The sequence below is a fragment of the Vespa crabro genome, chromosome 5 (genome assembly GCF_910589235.1).
Source record: "Vespa crabro chromosome 5, iyVesCrab1.2, whole genome shotgun sequence".
NCBI classification, from domain to species: Eukaryota; Metazoa; Arthropoda; class Insecta; order Hymenoptera; family Vespidae; genus Vespa; species Vespa crabro.
In genome coordinates, this window is record NC_060959.1 from 11,271,575 (window position 1) to 11,288,585 (window position 17,011).

General features: G+C 38.9%; 2 protein-coding genes across 4 annotated transcripts in view; one reads left to right on the top strand and one right to left on the bottom strand.

Annotated features, from left to right (window-relative positions):
- LOC124424495 overlaps window positions 1–11,381 on the bottom strand; it is a 64,339-nt gene extending 52,958 nt beyond the window's left edge. The window contains exon 1 of the mRNA XM_046963642.1: window positions 8,940–11,381. The gene's annotated coding sequence lies outside the window, so the exon portion shown is untranslated. The remainder of the gene's footprint in view (window positions 1–8,939) is intronic.
- LOC124424493 (DNA polymerase delta subunit 2-like) overlaps window positions 1–17,011 on the top strand; it is a 79,690-nt gene that overhangs the window by 50,888 nt on the left and 11,791 nt on the right. The gene's annotated exons all lie outside the window — the stretch shown is intronic.

A 17,011-nucleotide genomic window follows, 5' to 3' on the forward strand; every position in this document is an offset into this window, starting at 1 on the left:
TGCTTGATAGACGCGCAATTAGCAGTGATCGTCTCGACTCTTAACTAATCTCCATTTCGTTGAGTTTAACGTTAAATTATGTGAATTTACGAGGAGTTTAAATGAGTAACAGAGAGAGAGAGAGAGACTAAGTTTGCGAAGGGAAGATCGTGCATTGAACTCTCTAGCATCCACCAAAGCAAAACTTCTTAGGTTTAATCGAAATATAGCTGATAGATATTCTTGACAAGTTACAAGGAGTATGATAAATAACATCTAAATAGGATATCGTTTGCTTACGCATCTTATTCCTCTTTTACATCTTATTCATCTTCGTCTGTAGCCACAACAAATGGCTATCGTGTCTGATGATGGTTGTACGATCTTCCTTCCATATAAGATGAAAGAAAAAGATAACTACGAGTAGGATCTTCGTAATATGTCCGTGTATCTATGTATATACATAAATATACGAACACATATCTACGGTTTCATTTCTCGCGCGTCTCTTTTGTAAAGGCTTGGCATTACGTTCGCGAATATACAAAGTATCCCTTCGTCGTTAACTCGCTACAACCAGGACGATGTTCAGCGAACGTAACAAGTATATACTATGTAAGTATATATATACATATATATATTCCTCTTGCTACGAGGTAATAGTCAGGCTCCTTCTAAGGAGTCGAAACTCGTAAACTTACCGCGAACGTCTTTATAATAATCACTTTAGCAGTTTTACAAGAGCGAGAAAAAGAGAAAATATTGGTACGAAACGAATCGCGGTTTTCTCCCTTCTAAACGCCATTTAATTTACACCTTTTACCGTCCCTAATAATACGGAATTCTCTTTCAACCACCGAAAGATCCATACCGCAGATATTTTGTCGAGTTTAAGAAAGACGATCGTAAAGAGGAGAAGCTTTTCTACTTTTCCTCTAGAGATCCACGTTTTCAAGATACGAGCTCTTAAAGTGACTCCACACTTACTGATGGTTTTTGCGGTTTTTGCTCCTAGTGAACTTTCCTAATCTCTTCGTTCCCGACGTTGGATAATGGAAATTCAAATTTGTCTTATTTTTTACGACCTTTTTTAATAGGAAATAAAATTTTCAAAAAATTACGAACTCGTGTATATACATACGTAATCGTGGATGATAATAAATCACCGATCAGATTTTTTTTTCTTTTTCCCTTTCGTTAAAAGACGATGCCTATGGTTTTCGATTCGATTAGATACGCTTATTATGTCGTTATGATAACAGATGTATCTTAAAAGGGCCGTGAAATTTCTCTTCAAAGTCGTAATGCCCACGCGTTGTCCTCGAAATCTTCGAAAATTTATTGGCCCTTTTCTTTCCTATCCCACCACCTCATTCGAACTTGGTGAATAAACTAGTATGGATGCTAATGACGATTATAACAAACATTCGAAAGTTATTCGCTTGCCATCGAAATATTGTATTTCACGATTACAAGAGCGTAATGAATAATTATCTATTTATTTATCGGAGTATTAAAATCGTGACATCAACAAGGCTGAACTTCCTTGCAATCTCTAAAGAGACATTACTCCCTTTGAATTCCCGAGTGACATTCGTAAAGAACGAAGAACGTGCGGTATGTATCCTGAAGAGAAAGTGTCTACAAACGAAATTATAATATCTACAACTGTGCGTGTCACTCGTGCCTTCGCATCAAGTACTCGGATACTTAAATTTGAATATTGTGGCATGTCATCGAGTGCTTCAGAGCGCGTCGTTGCTTCTCAACGTGAGTTTCTTTTTATTTCTTTTACTTCTTTTCTCTCTCTCTCTCTCTCTCTCTCTCTCTCTCTCTCTCTCTCTCTTTATCGTTTTATCCCATGTTTACCTCATATTTCGTTCATCTTTCTCATTTTGGCCATATCAAGCAAGTTTCGTAAAAAAGGAAAGGAAAACTACACGTGTCTCATCTTTTTTTTTTTTTTTTTTTTTTTCTTTATTAATATTGAGGCCAATGAACGAAGAATTGCTCATCGTCAGGTTTCATCCATCGAATGGAATATTTATAAGTGTATAGTGGAGGAAGACTCAAGAAAAGAAAAAATATCAACTCGATTTTAAAGAAATATTCATCGAATAAGTTCTTGGCATTCGTTTTAATTTCGTTTTGCTCGAGTGAATTCAAATCGTAAAGATCAAATCGGATTACATCAGACACGATGTTGATACGTATCATATTATGTATTATTATCGATATCAAAGCATTCCTTTCGAATGGAGCACCTATATACAAACCATCGTGACTTTCCTTTTCTTCTGTGAACAGAAACGGGAGAGTGTTTTATATCTTCGAGCTCCCAAAGGAGAACTATAACGACAACGACGATGACGACGACGACGACGACGACGACATTCTACTTCGAGAAAAAGAGAAAGAGGGGAGCGACACTCGCCAGACCATTTCCAATTAACTCACCCGAAATCTGTCTCCTGCCTAATTGCCATCTCAAATTGATCGTCCTCCGAGCGCAAAAATATCGCTAAACAAATATTTATTCTCGAGAACGAGACGTATGTATTAAGCTCGTTGATTTCTCTCTCTCTCTCTCTCTCTCTCTCTCTCTCTCTCTCTCTCTCTCTCTCTCTCTCTCTCTCTCTCCCTCTCTCGATGATGCACGATTTTCAGTTGAACATTTTATACCGTGTCTACCGCAAATAAATTTTCTACCGAAGAAACTAACCTTGGAGATTTTACGAAAAGAAAATGAACATTTTACTCTATTGAAACTCATGTTATGAAGCATCGATAATCTTTATTGACTTTATCGTTTTTCTTTTTTTTTCCCCCCGTTGAAGGACAAGGTAGAAGGAAATAAGCAAAGGACAGAGAGAATGATAAAATGAGCGAAAAGAAGAATAGGAGAAAAAAAATGTTTGTCTTAAATCAAATCCATGACTAATTCTTCGATGGCAGATGCGAAGCCGTTTCGTTCCGATTACTGGACTCTTCGGATCGACTTATCGAAGTTTGCAATTATCGTTCTCGTCCTCGTTGTCGTCGTAGTAAGGCGATTATCGTGGCTCGAATCGACTCGGAAAAGCTCGTAGAACGATCTCTCCTTGAAAGAAGAAGAAAGAAAGAGAGAGCCGGTCGATCCAGCTCGCGGGCAAATTTATCTCGTTAACCGCTTCGATAGCAACCAATCATGGGATAGTTCGAGTAAGAACGTTCATCGTGATTGGTCCATCTTCTTACGCTTAACGGTAGACCTATTGGTACCGTAATACCGATATCACCGATCTTTGAAAAACTTTCCTTCCAATGGTGGACATCGACCATCGCTTTTCCCTCTTCTATCTTCTCCTTCGATTCGTTCGTTAAAACTTGGATAATGAAAAATGGAAAAACGAATTTGCGAGATCTCATTAGCTTTATCTCCATCTTGAGTGTTCTCTAATCTCTCTTACAAGATAGATAAGCCAGTATTTATTGTTACAAACGAAGAATTCCATTAACAATAAAACTACTGTTTCAGATATCGAACGAGCCGATAATGATAGACTTTTCTAATTGCAATGTAAGAGTATGCGATTTTACGTGAGATTTCTTCTTTTTTTTCTTTTTTTTTTTTTTTTTTTTTTTGATTTTTACTATTTTTATCGTTCTACCTTCCCTTTTGATCGCATCGATGTTTGTATTATTTTTTCAAAATATACATAAAGCTTTAATAGATTTTGAATGAGAAACGACGACTCATAAAAATTCAATTTCAATTTTTTTTTTAACTTTATCGCTGTCTTATATCGACTCGCAGAAGATAAAACAAAAAAAGGAAAAAAAAGGAAAAAGAAAAAGGAAAAAAAAAAAAACAAATGCGAATAGTTGGCGTATCTCCTCACGATCAATAGGGCTAGGTCTCGTGCTTTCTTCGATAAGCTCTCGAGTAGTCTCGTAAGCATTCTCACGCACTTTACGTCACGTAACTTAGAGGCCAATTTCCCTCGAAGACGTTCTCTCTCCCTCTCTCTTTTTTTGTTTTATTTTTTCTTTTCTTTTTTCTTTCTTTTTTTTTTTTTTCTTTTTTTTTACCGAAGGCGAAACAGAAAAATACCAGAAAACATTTATCGGCCAGAAAATTCTTTATCGAACGTTCCTTAAGATAAGGATAATAACATTTCTTCTTCTTCTTCTTCGTCTTCTTTCTAGTTACTGTCGCCTTGGCATCTAGGAACTTTTTAACTAAAATAATGACATCTGCTTTTCTTCGAGATATCGAACGGAAGAAAAAAGGTAGGTATATGCATTAGCATCGACTATCTTTGAAATGTTCCGAAGACAAATTGCAGTTGAGATATATATATATATATATGTTTCTTTTTTTCTTTGTTCATTTTATCCACTTCGTCTTTTTTTAATCGAACTTTTTTTTTTCACTATCGATCGTCTTCTTTTTATCGTTCGACCTACGTCGTCTTGTTTGCTGCTTAGAAGCTTTGAAGTGCCGAGATAATTCTCGAGAAAATAAACGTTCGCGAAGGGGTGAAGGGAGGGAGGGTAAGGAGGCGCTTAGTCGATGCACTTTGAAGACGCCTTTCTCTATACTTGGTTATCTCACGGAGTGTCACGAGAAACTCGAGAGGAAGAACGTTGAAAGGGAATTTACGTAAACACAGCACTAAATTAAAGTACACCTTCGCGAAAGACACAAGAAGTACGCTTCTCTCTCTCCCCGTCTTTCACTTTTCCTCTTTAGTCTGCTCTTGTAAGAAAGAGGGAATGCTTGAAATTTAAACGTCAAGAAAGAGCCTCTGAACTCGTTTGGAACAAACGTTTACATATCATTTATATAAAATGTTTCTAACGGATGCACGAATATTAATTTTTATTATGCCAAAGATTAGGGTAAAAATTAAAAGAACTTTTTCTCATTTACGTGCGTGTTCAATTATATATTCGAAAATCATAGTCGAAGTATAGGTTTTTTTTTCCACGTATAAAGTCATTAGAACGGCATAAAATGGCAAGGAGAATCTCAAGTGTCTGGAAATAGTTGTTACCGCCTATCTGGCGACGACAGCCAGTGGGCAGGCAGAGGGCAAGCTTTTCGTTGTTAGTCTTTTTCGTTTTCCTCGACTCGACTTCCTTCCTCCTCTTCTTTCCGGCTTCCGGTCTGAGATCGGAGGAGAGATATTAACTTAGCGTAGATCTGCTACGTTTCAAATGCCGCGGGATCTTCAAGCGCATTCGCGTATAAACACGGAACGGAAATATACTCGAAGCGTGGCTTCTTCGGGAACGAGGAGAAGGGGACACCTCCATTGAGAGGAGAGAGAGTGCGTGGTTAGCTTCATTCACAGCTACCCCCACCCCTTCGTCTCGTCTCTCTCTCTCTCTCTCTTTCTCTCTCTTACTCACTCACGCCCCCGTTCAGACACGCTCGCTCGATCGCGAACTCGAATACAAGTCCGATATATCTTTTCAGCCACGCAAACGTGACTAAACAAGCTCCCCGCCACGCTTTTCAGACCGTAGTCGAAATTAGATGGACAGCTTTTACGAGATCTTCTCGTTGTGTCCTACACCCTCGCGAGAATCTTCGAAGCTTAAAGTTTCCATACGAGTGTACTTCCATAGGAATGATTTTCATAATCAAAGACACGATATCGAAATGGTTTGACAAATAATTTCGACGTCCGTCAGTTTCTTTTGCAAATAAAGAGCGTCGTGCGTCTTGCATAATGAATTTCTTTTCATTTCGTTTCTTTTCTTTTCTTTTCTTTTTTTTTTTTCTTTTTCTTTCATCTTCTTTTTTTTTATATTCTACATATAACTAGTACGCGTCTATACGTGAAGAAACAATGATACGAGCCAATATAATTTCTATTTGCGAAAGAAGAATATTTAATGCAATGTAAACGAGTAAATCCGACGATAAACGTTTCATTGATTCAGAATATGAATTATGTATAATAATTCTATACTATGGTTCGTTTGTTATGCGTTATTTTTTTTCTTTTTTGTATCTGAGAGTATCTAAAGTCGTTTTACGTAAGAAGTTAAAATAAATTTAAGTTAAGAGAGAGAGAGAGAGAGAGAGAAAGAGAGGAAATCCTCTCACAAATATACTTCCGCTCGAAACTTATCAAAGTTTAATGATCTAATCATACACAGAGAGAAAGAGAGAGAGAGAGAGAGAGAGAGAGAGAGAGAGAGAAAGGAAAAAACGGTGAGTTCGTGGGAAGAACGACGTATTTCTGGTAAAAAACATTTCAAGTTCCGGAACGAAAAGAAGACTGGTTTCTTTTGGAGTTCGTCGATAAGGATCTACTGTTTATTTAACAGTTATTTCATGTTTCTCAAAGAACATCAAAGAGAGACAAACCGATTCAAAACATAGTTACGTAATATACCAGATAATATTATGGTATACCTAATAGTTTACGTTGATGTGCACCGGAAATCTCTGAGAGGTATCTATATATGTATAATTAATTGCAATTAACGGATCGCTCTTATATACGAGTACGATAAAAGGATAAGAAAAGTTTTGCCAGTCGATTAATGGATATACACCGCAAATGAAGCGTGGTACATGGAGGCACGCTCGCAAGCGAAGAAACAAATCCGTCATTACGATTCTACGCTTCGGCACTATCCGAGATGCGGAGCTCGAGAAACGTCCGGACACGTGCATGTCGGATGTGCACTTCAATAAACCGCAGTACATATTCGTTTGTCTAGCTGAAAGATCAGCGATCTTCTCTTCGTTCCTCTCTCCCTCTCTCTCTCTCTCTCTCTCTCTCTCTCTCTCTCTCTCTCTTTTTCTCTCACTCTCACTCATTCACTGTTTCACTACGAACAGGATGAAATAATGAAAGGACGAGTAAAATCATCGATACAAATACATAAGTAAAGTCAGCAATTAGAAATTAATTGATATAATAAACTTGCCGTCGAAATTATCTTGTCTTTACGATCTCCCCAACGTGCCCAAAGTCTATCCACTTATTTAAAGAGATCAAACACGGTGTTGATGGAGTACAAGCAGAGTGTAGAAAGATAGAAAGAGAGAAAAAGAGATACCACATCCTAATAAATCCAACGTAAAGATTGCCACCTAAAGGATTACCACTCCAAACATACTCTCAAGTATCACAACAAGCTTACCGATCGTTTTGGTCGATGAAAAATAAAAAGTGGACCGTTTAAAGATGCAGTTCATTATCCCTTCGGCTCGTTCTATCGAACATCGTTGATCAAGAAAGTCGAGAGAGGGTTGCCCCTCGCCTATTTAAGGTTGTGGATGCTGTGAAGCTAAAGAGGAGGAGGAGATGGAGGAAGAAGAAGGAGAAGTAGGGGTGCCAGGTTTCTCTCTTTGTCTTTCTTCCTCTCTCTCTCTCTCTCTCTCGCTCTATCTCTCTTCGTTCGTAATAAATCGCAGTCGCGCGAGAGGACCACGCCATGCAATCAGGATGCGACGCCTCTGCAATCTGAACCTCGGCACGTACTCGCTTGGTTTCGCGCGCGCGTCAGCGCATAACGCTCACACGCTTACAACCCTCGGTCTTTCGTTTAAGATCCTTGGCTCCTGAGACCTACCAAAATTACAGCCATTATCGCGATAAAGGTGAGAACCAGTCGCTGTTTGTTTAACCTCGATCGAAATCAAGTAGAGAGGTCGAGCACGATCTGCTCGTAGGGTAAATCCAAAGGGAGAAAAAAGAGAATGCCTGATCTTCCCTTTCGAAGTACGCCCGTTTAATTCGTCTTTCTTTTTTCTTTATACAATATATGTATGTGTATATATATATCTCATATGTTTTTATACACATTGTTGGAATTTTGTCAAGTATCGAGTATAAAAATAAGCAGTCTTGCGGCAACTATATTCGATTTCGTAAGAAATGCGATCGGCTTTCGAACATACTCACCTATAATGTTATATATATATATATGTATGTATGTATGTATGTATGTATGTATGTATGTATGTATGTATGTATATGTAACATTAAATAGCGAACGTTCGATTTGTCTCGATGAAAAATTCCCTTCGTAGTTCGGCTATATCACACTATGTACAGAGTAAAGACCGAGGAGAGCAGGAATGACGAAAATGAAAAAAGCCGATCTTATCTTGCGGAATGATCAACGATCGATTTTAAACGGTGGCATGATTTCACAAGAGACTTACGCTTAATGTTCCGACGCACTTTTGCCAATGGTATAAAATAAATAATATAATGCCTACTCTTAATCAAGCTGAGTCGGATACTTGATCGGAACGTGCTACTATTCCGTGCATTTAACCGGAAACTGGAATGGTGGTTACAATTCTGAGCCACGAATAGAGCCATTAGTGGTAATGTATTCTAACGTATTCCAAGTAATTGCGAGAAAACAAAAAGTAAAAAAAAAAAAAAAAAAAAAAAAAAAAAAACAAAAAGGAGAAAGAAAGAAGGAGACAAAAAAAAGAGAGAGAAAAAGATAGGTTAGATTATCGCGACTAATTGGTACTCGCTTTTGCCAATAAAGTAATCAATTATCCTTAATGAAGTCAAGAATGAAAAGATCTCTAACCGCGTTACGGCTTTTTATGATTTTATCTATCACTCATTTCGACGTATCGCATAAGTTATTGATTTATTTTCAATATTCTATAATCTTTCTATCGCAAAGCCAATAACTTTGAATCCGTCAATCCTTTTGATACGTCGAAAAAAAAAAAATAAAACGACGAGAAATTCAAAAGACTCGTGGTTATTTTTTTTTTCTTTTTTTTTTTTTTTAAGGATCGATTCAAGAATCTCATTCTCAAGTCAAGAGACAGACGCGCCGTTCTCATCTCTTTTTCTTTCTCTTTATCTTTTTGGGCAAAACGATGATACGTAATTAGCCGCGAGAAGAGCCGGGCTTCGAGTCGACTGCGACGAGGTAAATTCTGCAAATTAAACGCGGAACCGCGTAAGAGGACTTACCACGGTGGACGAAAGAGGAAATTCCGTGACGTGAGTCGCAGGTGCACTTCAGCCCTCCGTGAATATATTCCGAAAGGATTCTTCCTCTTCTCGTCCTCCTCTCGTTCAATTTTCTTTTTCTTTTCTTTGACGTTTCTCGCGAGATATTAATATTGAACACTTTTGCGAAAATTCAACCTTCGTACATAGTTCACACTAACGATTTGCTTGACTTGACTTTGGAAGAAGGCACCATAATCACAATTAAATTTATTCGACTCGATTGTTTCGTAACGAACTATATTCTTCATCGAAGAGCATAGACGAAGTGACCAAGAAGTATCCGTGGCCGTCGATGGTATATCTTCGTGGAGGAACTTGAATGCGTCATAGGAACTCGGCGCGGAGGCGTCTTGGGGTTGAAGGTGGAATTTCGCGAATAAACGGCGCTCGAAGCGACGTCTTGCTCGATTGGACGGACGGCCGAGGGAAAGAAGAAAGGAAGGAGAAGAAGAGAAAGAAACGAAGAGAAGAGAAGAGAAGAGAAGAGAAGAAAAGAGAAGAGAAGAGGTTCTTGGATCGAGCGAAAGTCTGCTGCTGCAACCAAAAAGATGGAGGATAAAGCTAAAGGACGAAGAATAATAAGAAGATCTTGAAAAGCAGCGTGAGGAGGATAAAAAGAGAAAGGAAAATAAGAGGGAGAGGAAAAGGAAGAGGGAGAGGAAGAGAGAGAGAGAGAGAGAGAAAGAACCAATGGATTATCCGTAAGTGTAAACGCGTAACTCCGTGCTTCTTCTCAGTGGCCGTCGCTCGACGGAGCCGCAAGACGCATAATTTGTGCGCATTACTGCCAAGATATACGACGTTTCCTTCCGATCAATAGCTTCCAGACTTCCCTTCGAAACTCTTTCTCTTCAAGATTCTCTCTTAGCCTCGGTCAATTTTCTTTGATATTACTTCTCGCCTAAAGAGAATAGATCTTTACTCGACATTGAGGAAGAATCGAGCCAATCGATAGATCGATCGATCGATAAATCGACCGCAATCTCGATCTCTCCTATGTTTACTTCGATTCGCCAACACTCACGAGGTTATCGCTCTTGACTCTGAGCCGAGACTGAAACACCTGATAATAGCGATTGTCTCGTATACGTATCTACTGACGACGTTGACGAGCAACGAACGACGACGATTTACCGCCTCGCGTTCGATCGTACTCGTTTGCCGATTTCTCCTCTTCTCATCGCTAACTAGAATTTTATACCGTATTCCCTTTAATCCTATGAGACTCGTTTTTTTTTCCTTTTCTTTTCTTCGCTTTTCTTTCTTTTTTTTTTTTTTTAATTCCTTTTCAATGAACATCAAACACTTTCGTAAATCTCTTACGAAAGTATTTTTGACGCGCTCCCACGAGAGTGGAATTTTTTTTCTTTTTTTGGCCAATTCGCTTTTCGGTAATCTTCTTTCTCCTCTTTCACGAGAAATCACCTTTCGGCTTGGCGCCCGTTTACGTAACCATCCCAAAGACAGTCCTTAAGTCGTCTCAAAACGACGAGGAAACCGCGCAAGGCGTTAACTCGTAATGTACACAATTCGACGGAGTCCCGTCAAGGATCGAGGCATTTTTTATCTTTATATTTTTTTTCTTTTTTTTTTTTTTCTTTTTTTATTTTAATTCTCTTGTCTCAATCTACTTGTCTAACTTTCCTTAACCTCACTCGCAAATGAGCTAACGAAAATCTTTTCGTTTTTATTAATAATAAACGATGAACGTTAACATCGCGATCACTGGCCCCTTTGTGATCACTAACAATTAACACGATGATCCTACCACCCACGCGTCTCTTCACCGAGAATCGATCGAGAGGAGCTTCCAGCATCCACCCACGATCTTTCTATAGATCTAAATTCTCTGAAAGCACAGACGCTCTCTCTCTCTCTCTCTCTCTCTCTCTCTCTCTCTCTCTCTCTCTTTCTTTGCGTGAAAAGGATCACTGAACCGTTTTCTTTAGCTTTATCGATTTAGAGCTAGCTATCCTTTGTAATCTTATCAAGATCAATAGATTTTCCCTACAACCTGAATCACCTGATCCTCTTTAGGTCCATTCATCTCACGGTACGATGTACGAAAAAAATTGCTGTTCTTGATAATTGCTTTTCCTTTTCTTTCTTTCTTTTTTCTTTTATATATATATATATATATATATATATATTTTTTTTTTTTTTTTGTTCGTTCGTTTATTTGTTTTGATTTTCTTTCCTATTTATCTATTTTTTTTTTACGAATATTTGGATAGAAATTTTCTTTCTTCCTTTTGTTCGCGTGTCTCTCGTTAAAGGAAGAGACCGGCCGAGAAGACACGGCACCGTCTCGACGTACGCGAGGCCGGCGCTCGCACGGAAATCACGAGTCGCACTGACTCGACGACGCTCGTCGGCCAAAGCCTGGCATAGACAGCAGCAGCGGTAGTAGTGGTGGTGGTGGTGGTGGTGGCGGTGGCGGTGGCGGTGGCGGTGGCGGTGGCGACGACGACGACAACAACGACGACGACGACGACGACGACGACGACGACGACGACGACGACATCGACGATGACGCCAACGATGACGACGACAACGATACTGTTGGTGATGATGTTGGCTCATTACCAACCAATCGTGTCTTTCATTGGGGGTGCAGAAAAAGTTACGTTTTAAAAGCCATATCGATAAGAAGAAAAAGTTTCTCAAAAAAAAGAAAAAAAAAAATAAAAACCAAAAAAGGAAAAAAAAAGAAAAGAAGAAAAAAAATTGCAATCGAAATATCTCTTCTTAGTCGTCAGGTTCTTGAAGGATAAAGTCCCACACGATGAAATTCCAAGCTCGACGTGATCACGATACGATACCTACCATGTAAAGGGAAATAAATTGTAGGAAGAAAAATATGAAATCAAAATTTATAGCCTAGCAGATCAGACGATACACCTTCGCGACGTTGAACATATCCAAGACACTTGGAGTTGAACGTGTCACGGTTGCCTCCTGTCGCAACATCGGAGATCGCCTTCCTCTAATCCACGTGTTTCCTATCTAATCTCAATCCAATCGGAATATTTCTTAGCTTTATCGCGTTCGTGTCGCCGCTATCCTTCGTATTCGCAGCGTGTTCCCTTGTAGAAAGATGGGAGAACGAAGGTGGAAGAACGTAGGAGAGTTATAAAAGAGGGTGAGCTTTCCCGGTCTGTCTTATACTTGGTACTTATCCATCCGCCGTAAATAAGTATCAACGAGATCTCAGTATAACATGCTCCTTATTTAAAACGTTCGGTTCTAATCTCCGAAGGAAGGACCCGTTCCATTTCACTCGCCGAGATTTCAGAGGATTTGACGGTAACGTTCGCCTTTCTAACGTTCCTAGCAACACCGTTTTATCACGTTTCCTCTTTGAGCCATTTCGTGCTCCCGTAAACTCTACCAGCAGACTCTCTCTCTCTCTCTCTTTTCTCGTGCGGAAGCTAATATCGAGGAGAAAGAGGAACAAAGATGGAGGAAGGGAGAGAGAGAGAGAGAAGAGACCACAGAAGTAGTTCACGATGCACCTGGCACAACGCATAATACATTGGTCCACGCATAAAATATCCTCACGATCGCAGCATCTTCCTTGGCGAAGAGACGACGTCTCTTTCTCTCTTTTTCTTTTCTTATTCTTTCTCTCTCTCTCTCTCTCTCTCTCTCTCTCTCTCTCTCTTTCTCTCTCTCCGCAGCGTTCATGCGAACCGTCTTAAACTACTTATTTCTTCTTCGGCGCAAGCCGCTTATCTCAATCTTGGAACAACCGATCGTTCGAGTTCGATGCACCGCCGTTCCAAAGACACGCGCCCTGCTCTCTTTCTCGTTTTCTAAAAATAACTAAAAGCGAAAAAATGTCTACGCGAGCCTTTCAGGACAAATTATGTTTCGATCTTGTGCCTTAATTACGAGCGCTCGTCGAATTTCGAATGTCAGTTCGTGACCAAATTTTTTTTCCACGCTACCATCACTTATGGGTATTTTCGTTCGGACGTTTTTCTCTTTCTTTTCTTTTTTCGTATCCAATCTCCTCATTCGTTTGAAATAGTTGTTCTTTTCCGTGAACGCAACGTGGCACATCAATTAGAAAGGCATAGAAATTATTTCGATGAAAAGTTAACAGATATCTATAGTATTTGAAGAAAATTTGTTAATGAATCGAATTAAATGTCCACCGTGAAAGAATGGAGAAAGAAGATAAAGAGGGATAACAAAATGAGCCTTAAAATATGAGGACGCTGGAAGGAGTCGCTCTATATGCACAGCGCAATCGATCTCGACGAGTATTATGGCCCTCTTATCTCATCTTTGGAACCCGTTTAAGACTCGTTTCGGCACCTCAACTCTCGCAATTGCGTCGGCTTCAATTATCCATGCTCTCCTTCCGAGAATGGACACATCTACCCTCAAATTTACGGCTCCTTAGGATTTCTTGCCATTTCGTGTCCATTCTCCAAAAGTATTCTACGTGGTCGTTGAAAAATGAAAAAGGAAAAGAAAAAAAAAAAAGGAAAAAAAAAATAAAAACGAAAAAACAACCAGATGCTTCGACTAATCTCTGCAAGGTTTCGTTCGAATCGAAGAAAACGAAAGTTAAATCTTTTCATGGAACAAATTATTCTTTCTCGTTCCAGATGTTTAAACGTTCGATCAATCTCAATTCGATCATCAATTAGTCGATCAAATTTTCGATAAATAACTTTAAAATCAATTATTTTTAATGCGAACGAACGAGTCGATGATTACGAACGATGATGCTTACTTCCAAAGTTACCAATTTCAAGATCGTGAGTGATTCAAGAAAAGATTCGTGTTTTTAGCGCATTCATTTGGAACGAATTGCATGTCTAACTCGTACCTAGGCGAGTAGATAAGCCGTGTACTTAGCACCTGCCGAGTTCACCGAGGTTTTCGATATAAGTATACGCTTATATCCCGTATGGAATTTATGTTGAGCTACCGGCTAAGATGTCGACGAGAGAGAGAAAGAGAGAGAGAGAGAGAGAGAGAGAGGGAGAGAGAGAGAGATATGAATAACGTATTTTCAAAGAGGGATGCTTTAAGTTCACGAGGCACGTTAAACCACCGGATGTATTCCGAAGCATCGATACTCGTAGCTAACTCGATACGTCGAAGCTTACTCGACTACTCGCGTTCAGACATTAACGCGTACGTGTCCGCCATTAAAGGTTACGCGAGTCGAATAACATTCTTCGACTTTTGTCCCGACAGGTTGTCTCCTCTTTTCAACTTTTCAACACTTTTCTCCTTTTCTTTTCCACCTGTACCGTACATAAATCGATGATTTTTATCGACTTAAACGCACGCTCGTTGCATCGACGTAACTAAGCTCGTGAAACTGTCATTGTGTATACCATTTCTCCTCTTGCTATTGTTCCCTTCTTCGTATCCTTTTTCCTTTTTTCTTTCTCTCTTTCTCTTTTCTCATAATATTTTTTTTTTTCTCTTCTTCTTTTCGTTTTTCATTTTTCCTTCTCTTGTATATAATAAATTTTCTCTTCTCCCTCCGTTTATCCCTTCTCACTCTCTTTGGCGGAGCCATTAAAATGCAGGATACATTTCTACCGATCTTCCCGACCGCGCGGTCAGCACGAAAATATTTGGACACGCGTTGAAATTTTAATTCTCCCTAGGAGCCGACCGTTACGTACTGTACAAAGTGTCACGTTATGAATATTCACTAAGTAAGTATTACTGCTGTTTTAGATGGTGGTGGTGGTGGTGGTGATGGTGGTGGCGATGGCGTTAAGCTGGGAACAACATGGACGCGTGTTTACATTGTTCTACTCGTTCGTTTCTTTACGATAATTACGGACAATGTCCCCGAGTTAGCTCTCGAGACGATGAGAATGCAAAATGATTCGAGTAACGTCGAACGAACGTTTTGTATCTCCTATCGTATCATCCTATTATGAAAGACCACCTCGTATATGTACGTATATATATGTACGAGAATAAGTCGATATATCGATAACCGATATCTCTTAGCGATATCGAACATCGTGCTCACCGCGTGGATAAGTTTCTACGCAAACAAATCTAACGAGTACGTGTGCGCGTGCGTCAGGGTCGTGATATAATCAGGAAAGGGCAAACGCATAAATGAACGTCGTCGTTCTTATTATTTACTGGTCATCGTTGAATCGATTTTCTATTCTTTCATGACTGCTTTCCCATCGATTTCTAATTATAATCATGGTCTACAGTGACCATGGAGATTTTTTTTCCTTTTCTGTCTTCTCTCTCTCTCTCTCTCTCTCTTCTTCAATAAAATATATAGAAAAACATAATTGAAATTAAAATTTAATCGAGGCATATATGAGATCAATTAAATGCGACAACACTTTCGATACTTGGAAATACATGTAGAGCTCTCTTTATGCATTCCACATGTTAAACCATAAACACTATAGACAACTTGCATGGTAGACGATGATAATGATCGATCGATTCGGCACGCGAACTCTGTTCTCTCGAAGCAGTTGGGTAGGTAACTCGTACGTGAGGTAGACACTTAATATCTACGAAATCGTGTAACATATATCGAAGAAATCGATCGTATCGAGTACAAAGGCATACCTTCGATGTTTCCGATGGTTTATCATATCTTTATCGTGAGAATTAGTCCACGTTTCCTCTTCAAGCATATTGATCATTCCTTCGAACGTATGATTAAGTGATTGAGAATATGTCAGGATTTATTTTTTATTTTTCTTGTTCTTTTTTCTTTTTCTTTCTTTTTTTTGTTTTGTTTTTTTTTTTCTATACATTTATTTATTCGAATTTCTACGAAATATAAATATGAGATTACGTTCTTCTTTTTTATTTCGAAGAAATAATAAAAAAGGAGAAAGATATGATATTTGTGTCGGATTATTCGCAGCAAACGCACGCGCGACTCGCTCGTAAAAAGCAAGTAATTTCCGCGCTCGTGGTCGCTCGAAGGTGCACCTACGGATATACGTACTTATGTACATACATATGTACATGCACACGCGTGTACGATCAAGTCTCGTCCGTATAACATGCATAAGCCTATTCATATATATATATATGTGTGTGTGTGTGTGTAGTATATACACTGTAGTATATTACTGTATGTAAGACACAGTGGAACGACCGAGCGAGCGACTTTATTAATTATCATTCCCGATCGAAGTATGAAACGAAGAAAGAAAAAAAAGAAAAATAAAAAAAAGAAAAGAGAAGAAAAAAGAGAAGAGAAAAAATAAAACGAATGAAGCATCGTGCCGCTTCGATTCGCGTCGCGTAAATTAATGTGTCAGGGACGCGTCGTACCTCCTCCCTTTTGCGAACCCGCAGATTAAAATCAAAGTTGATCGTATCGATGTATTCACGAATGGTAAGATACATTTAGATAGCGAAATTTCGTTCGATCTTGCACGAGTGAGAAAGTGTAAAAGGCGTCATTAATATACGATATACCAGAAGTACATAATTTTATTTTACAAGAAAGAAAAAAAGTACTGATATATATTATCTGCAAAAGGAAAGCCTTCTCCTTCTTCCCCCTCGATTATTTGTCAATTTTTATATTGGCGAATCATGGTTTCCTGTAAAAAAAAAAAAAAAAAAAGAAAAATCCACTAGGATATCGCGAAAAAAAAATTGTATTGATTCGATTCTATGTAGGCTCTTCTTTGTTATGTGTTTTACAGAGGCCATTGACTTTCAGATTCAATAATGAATATACATGCATACATATGTACCATGTAAAATACACATGTAAAAGCCAAGAGTGAAATTTCGCATTATTCCATCGAGAAATTTCGTTGGCACAGGTTCGTTACTCTTCGTCAACGAAGAACTCACATTGTCACCTAAGTTTCATTGTTCACTTTACTCTCGTCCTCGTCGTCCTCGTCGTCCTCGTTGCAATGCGAAGAAAGACATACGTACTCACAATGGCGACCGGTTTCACGTGGTTTCCCAGTTTCTCGATAAATTTGAATTTCTAAGTGCGACCTAAGAGTGGCAAATTTCACGCTGAAAAAAAAGGACAA